Genomic DNA, 7370 nt, shown 5'->3' with positions numbered 1-7370 from the left:
ATAGCAAGTGGAACCAAAAACCCTGAGATGCTTGATGGAGATGGTGTGGCCATACCACATTTCATAAGGATTCTTGTTTTTAATAACATGCGATGGATATCTATTCTTTACATAGACTGCACACAAAACAACTTCAGCCCAAAAGATCAGTTTTACATTCTTAAAGAACATCATGGAACATACCATATTTAACAATGTTATATTCATCCTCTCAGCTACACCATTTTGTTGAGGATTGTATGGAACTATTGTTTGATGTTGGATTGCATGTTGTCTAAGATAGGATTCAAAAACATTGCTAGTATACTATTTTCCATTATCAGTATAAAGGAAACCAGTCTTAGTTTGTGCTTCATTTTCAATCCACACATGAAAGTTTTTAAATGCTTCAAATAATTTGGACTTGTCATTTAACGAAGATACCCAACACATTCTGGTGTAGTCATTAATAAATGTCATGATATATTTATTGCCATTTGCATAAGGTACAAGCATATGATCACACAAATATGAATAAACCAAACCATGTTTTCTACATGTTCTAGAATTGAAGTCATGGAATGGTTGTTTACTATGTTTTCCAAGAATGCAAGCAGAACATTGCTTTAAGTTTTGAGGAATAGTTGGACGACCAGAAACACCGTTCTTCTTCATCAAACAAATAATGTCATAATGATATGTCCAAATCTAACATGCCATAGAAGACTTGAAGATATTATACTTTCGTTATGTTGAGCGACATGAGATGAATGTTGTGCAGTATATGTGGTTGTACCCCTTAGCTTCAGTAGACTGTCTTCTTCCTCTCCTATCATCATGACCTTATTGTGAGAATTCCTCATCTAAACCTTTTCATCAAAAAAATGAATGGAATGTATTTGTTTCCGAATATGCACAAGGGATAATAGGTTCCTCTGCAATTGAGGAAGATAAATAACATCATGTAGGAAAAAATCTGAAAGTTTGGACAACTTGAGTCTTATTGTTCCAATCCCTGAAGGCTTGAGACTGGACTTGTCAGCAAAGTAGACTACACCATATATGTTTTCATCAAACTATTCAAAAGCTTCTCTCTAAAATTTCATGTGGATGGTGGCACCTGTGTCAAGTAACCATGTGTCTCTCGAAGTAGTAGATGCAATGTTAAATACATCCTCATGCAATCCAATATTATAGTGAGCAAAAAGATAATAAGCATATTTTGGTGCATTAACTTTTTCTTGTTCTAGAGCTTTGGATTTTTCTTCTTGTTCTTTAATCTTCTCACATGAAGTTCTGCATGTTTTGGCTTCATGTCCTTTTCTTCCATAACAGACACAATGTAGATCAGGTCTCTCCGTTTGATTATGTCTAACCCCCCTTCTTCTGAAGTTCTTTCTTCCACGTCCTCTTTTTTTGTTGTCTCCTATGACTAAATTTCCTTTATGGGAAACTGTTGATGGTGTATCACCAACATGCAATGGGTCTCCCCTATGAAAAGTCTCAATTAAACTTCACACCTTTTGGTGTAGGATCCCTTCCAGAAATAATGCCTAACTTCCATTTTCGTTAGATATTTTCCTTGGCTACGGTTGTCAACACGAGAAAGTAATGTGCTTGTACTTTCAGATGAACACGTGAGTATGCCTTGTGGAATTCTCAGTTGCAAAATGTATGAAGGTTCTTTCACCGAAGGGGAAATAAAAGTGAGCCTTTAAGAGAGGAGTAATAGTATTGATCTACTAAAGACACATGCATATATATTAAAGAATCATTGATCAACTAGTGAAATAGTTCATATAAAAGCAATGATAGTTCAAACAAATACAACACACCTTCAACAAGATAAGCACCAAATCCACCAAATTAGTTCAATTTCTTCAGTATAGATGAAAACAACATACATCACAAACATTCAAAGAATAGTCTTACAACATTTATGACATATGCATGAAAGTGTCCTGGCTCAATGAGCTTCAAGTATTAAGAAAAAGTGCCAAGATACATCGGTACAATGAACACCACTAGTTCCAATAGTGGCTTGTTAGAGCTACCACTTGCTCCTCCAAAAGAACTATCTTTCTCTCTAATGCCTAGTAGGAGGAGCCAAGGTGAAAAGTCCTTTGCATGAACTATGAGGGTGTATATATAACAAATGGGTGACTATTCACCTCCCTTGTGACTCTTGGACTTCCCTCATGACTATTTGACTTCTACTTGACCATTCACATTCTATAGGTGACTCTTGGACTTCCACTTTACATTAAATTTCTCATATATTGAAAATACATAATCCTATCCCCAAATTATGTGGCAAATGATGACTCATATAACACCTTGAAATGACACCTTGATAAGACATGACATGACATTGATGACATGGACTCAATGATGATCTGGAAATGTCAAGCCACTATTTCTGTTGTTGTCTTTGTGTTTTCTTCAAAGATGGTACATGTTCTTCTTCCTCCTCCTCCATAAGGATCTAAGGTAGGGAGTCTTCACTATGATCTTAATCTTTAGTTGCGCTCGCAATCTGGTGTCCCTTCATCTTCTCGTTCAATGATCAATATTGTCTTTGCAGCTTTATAAGTGTCCTCTAGTATAGTTTCCTTCTCCTTCTTTTCAATCATCATCCTATCATGTGAACATATAGTACGCGCAACTGGAAAACACTCATGACAAGGCGACATTAGTCCAAAAAACTATCAGTCTAACAAGTTTCATCAAGATCACTAATTAAGCTGGAACTGGGTGTTGGACTGAGACGCTAACTCAGGGATTGCACAATGCATAGTTCCAGAGGTTAGGAGTGGGGATTGGAGCTTGAGACTGCACAATGTGTAGTTCAGGAGGCCTAGGCAGGATGACTGCATAGTTAAGGATCTTAGTGAGGCAGTCTTGAGCCTTGAAGTTGCCCAATGCATAGTACAAGAGAGAGAGAGAGGCCTAGGAATTGTGTAATTACGATGTTCAAGGAGGAAATATGAGGGCTTGAGGCTTGCCATTATGTAGTGCACAGAAGGAGGCTAATTGGGAGAATGAACTGCACAATTTTAGAGGTCAAGGGGGCATGAATGAGCACTAGGATTGTGCAATTTGCAGTCCTTGGAGGTAGGAACTGTGCATTGCGCAGTTCCAAGAGGCAAGGGTTGAGCTTGAGGGTTGACCCTGTATAGTGCACATTTGTAGAGGGCTGAGTGAGGTCAAGTTGATGGGGTAGGGACTTTTTCAAGATTTGGCTATGTGCAAGATCAGTGAGGTAGAAGTGAAACCAGGATTTAACTTATGAATGATCACACACACTCAGAATAATTGACAACACAACATTGAATCACTTAGTACATAATAACAACATGATCCCCTCAATTCGACGATAATACAACAACCTATTCCAAGTATGACACTTAGGATACACTTTGCGACGACAGTAAGGACACTTGTGTGACAATGCATAAAAATTTGGGAATGAGTCTAATACATGTCTATATGATAAATAGGACCCATTGACATTAAAGTTACCCGTTGAAATATACCAAAACACTACTTATGTGATGTGCGATGCTTCCCATTCCAAAAGATGACACTTTGGTTTTCTTCCAAAAGGGACTTAAAAACTTAGAGAATATATATGGAATGACTCTTACTACTAGAAACAACAACATGTAAGGTCAAAGTAGGCTCTGAAATTTGGATGTGGGAAAAAAGTTTGGAGGGTGTTTGTTGCAGCGACAACACTTGGCGACACATTGGAAGAACTCCAACTTCTCGACATGGTCTAAATTTTGTGCACGGTATAGTTCTTAAGGGAGTATTAATTCATCGTGCAAATTACTTTGACTTTCCCACTTAACCCAGTTATAGACATAGTCCCCTTCATCCCTTTCTCAGTTGGACACATTCATAAAGGTATTTGTATCATAATTGTTTTGATTGAGGAGAAAGGTAATACAGTTCGCGAGCTTTAGATATCCAAAGTCTTTGTTTTCATCTCTAGTGTTGCTCCACTGCTCGCAGGCCTGGATAATAGCTCGACGGAGTCACTACAGGAACACAAGAATTTATTCGCTTCCAGTGAGCCTAGACAGTACCCTAGCAAAGTTACTTGCTTCACCTCTCTGCGTAAGAATCATTTCTCTTCTTTTACCCTCTATTTTATTTTTATTTTTATAGAACTATGCAAAGACACTTCTTTATTTCATGGGGTGGAAGAGGGTTCTCGACTTATTGAGAGTAGAAGATTCTTTTCCTTCTAAGAATATTATATATATAACTATGATATTAGTATGATCGTTAAGATTTCCCCCTTTTCCTTCTCTACTTGATTGGATCAGTACATAAAACACTAAAACACAAATAATTGAGCATAGGAATGAGGTTCCTAGAATAGATATGGGTATCATGGTTATATAAAAATTTCTCCTTTTGCAAGGATCACATTTTCCATCAAAACATCATCGACTAAAAGGTATGAACCAATATGAAGAAGGACTAAAGGTTAGCCAAATGTTGTAGTGTCACAAGGCCCTTCTTGATTTTTCCACACACATTGGAACCAAACAAAAAACTTTCACACACGACTTATTCACAAGAATGAAAAGACAATAGAAAAGACTGAACATGACAAACAACAAACAAAGACGACAAACTAGATACGTAAGGTAGGTCACAAACCTAGACTGTTATTGAAAATATTGTGTCTAATTTTGGCCATTGACAGGAAGAGAGTTCATCTTCCCATCCAAAGGTTGGAGACGATAAGTGTGGTGGCCAAGATTCTCATGAACAACAAACGGTCTGATCCATAGTGACTGGAACTTAGTTTGTTTCCCCTTCTCTTCGTGGGACTTTGACCACTTCAATACCATGTCTCCCACACTAAATTCCTTCTTCCTCGCAAACTTCTTGTCAAACCATATCTTGATATGATTTTGATGAAGAGAAATTTTTTCTTTTTATTTCCACCTTTATTCTTGTAGCTTCAAGATAATGTTTATCCTTCTCTGAACCAAAATACAAGGCTTACCCTGATACTTTTGTGAAATTTGAAGGGTAGACAAGTAAATGTTATGTTGTAGTGGCTACAACAACCATCCAAAATTTTCCTATGCTTCGTTTTGGAGCCTCCCTCCTAAATCACAGCAGCTCATCTCGCACTGACCCAGGTACTTGTGCTTTGATTGAGCTTCATCCTTTGCATTATGGCTTGTGTTTTCTTACTTGGTTTACCATCTAACCCATAGGCCAATCTCTTGATTGGACCTTCACCTAGTTCCAGGCTTGCCTTAGTGAACTGCGCAATCCTTGAGGGAAACCAACCTTGCTCTCGGGAATTACGCAGTCCAAGATGACAGTGAGCCTTCAGCTCCAAAATTGCGCAGAGCCAGTTGATATCCAACCTTTAGCTGGGTAATTGCACAGAGCATGAGGGGAATCCTAGAGCCACTCAGCCCAGAAACTACGCAGAAGCTTCTTCCTCAAAAGTTGCTTAGTGCATGAGCTAGTGAGTTGCCTAGTCCTTCACAAAACTGCTCAATCTCTTCGACCAATGAATGGCAGTTTTCCAGAAAAAGAAAAAAAGAAAGAAGCATCCCTAGGAGGTAGGGATCTATTATTGGTCTCCTGAGGGTGACACATTATTATCCTTAGAAGTTTCCGCCAAGTGTCACTTTTGTCCTTGATCTTAGGCATGTGCGTCATAAATTCCAATTGGCTCAATTATATGTAATGGATTCCTCTAGAGCTCATGTGTACATTCAATCATCAAGATCTAGAATTCCCAATGAGATTAAGGAACCTTCGGAGCATTGTTGTTGCTTTTTTGAGCGATTTTTGATTTTATTATCTTTTGCCACTTTTTCTATCGCTTTTTGTTGTTTAGCTTGTGAGAGTGTTGTTGCACTTGTTTCTTTGAACGAATGTTGGAATTTTAACTTGTTTTAGATTGTATAAGTGTTGTTTCAATTTATAGATTTCCTTTCCCAAGTGGCACATGAGTTTTCCCATTTTTGCACCAACAATCATTTTTGTGGCGACTCTCTTCACATGCTTTGTTGTCATTCAGTTTTATTAATTATTGGAATTGTTTCACATTCATGCATCAAAACTTAGTTATATTTTCACCCATCATCGCATCATCTTTCATATCTCCTTGATTTTCACACTCCTGATGGGCAAATCTGGGTCCCCTTGCTCAGATCTCACATTTCACTACATGCATTGCACATTTTGGGAGCTCAAGGCCTTTGCCTTGACTTCTAGAATTGCGCAAAGCCTCTCCTAGGTTGGCTCCAGCTGCGCACTGCGTAGTTCCAGGAGCCAGTATCCAAACTTGGCCAATGAGACTGCATAATGTACAGTCTCTCTCATGCCCTAGACTAGACGGAATTGTGCATTGCGTAGTTCTAGTCGTCAAGCTTCCACACCGAATGTTCATACTGTATAGTTCTACAGTCAGTTAGTCACCCTTGTCAGTCAAAATTGCACAATCCCTCTCATCAAATGCCCCCTCTCATCAGATGTCCTAATAGCACTTGATCATGTAGTGAAGTTAGATTTGTAAGAGCTAATGTTTTATTGCCATGAGCATCCTTTCTATCCCACATGTACCACACTCGTGAAGCACTTCTCTCCAGCAGTCATTGTACCATGGCCAAAGAAAGCTGCTTCAAGAGAGATCAATGAAAGAAGTACTAGGGAGCAGTTGAGCAAGTGCCAGTTTACTTGCCAATATATGCATACACTCAATTGTTTATAGAAAAGGAGTCAACACTAACATGGCAGCAAGTCCAACAACAATAGCAGAAAGCAGCAATCCAGTACAAGATCAGGGAAAGGAGAAGTTGTTGACACAATAAAGGGAGAAAAAAGTTGCAGAGTGAAAGAAAATTCAATATTCATGCAAACATATTTGGCAGTAGAAGCAAAAGGAAGCAGAGGACACAAACATCAGACTAGAGGAAGAAAGAAAAGTAGAGCTTGCGGGTAGCATAAATGAGACCATAGAAAGCAGAAAAATAACTGGAGGAAGAACGAAAGCCGAGGAGCAAGAACAAGAAGAGAAGAAAAAGAAGGAAGAAGAACAAAATCAAGGTGAAATGACAAAGAAAACAATGCAAATACCGGTTGATGAGTTGGAACAACCAACAACTAAGGAAGAGAGTGAATAGATGCAGGTTCCCTCAGTGATGCTAAACACAAGAAGCAAGTCTGATTTGAGATCGATGAGTACATGGAACAAATAAGGTGAGAGGCCACCAAGGATGACTTGGAGTTGAATGCACAAAACATGTAGAAGTACATTGGTGGTCCTATCATGGTCAACACCATGTTACACATGCTTCAGGATGAGTTGGACACAGGTTCCAATACCATATACCCAGAAGTTATGG

Source organism: Pinus tabuliformis, chromosome 5_2 (genome assembly GCF_031772625.1).
Source record: "Pinus tabuliformis cultivar Carrire ecotype Pingquan chromosome 5_2, CPIR1, whole genome shotgun sequence".
In the NCBI taxonomy this organism is placed as follows: Eukaryota; Viridiplantae; Streptophyta; class Pinopsida; order Pinales; family Pinaceae; genus Pinus; species Pinus tabuliformis.
This window is presented reverse-complemented; position numbering follows the sequence as displayed.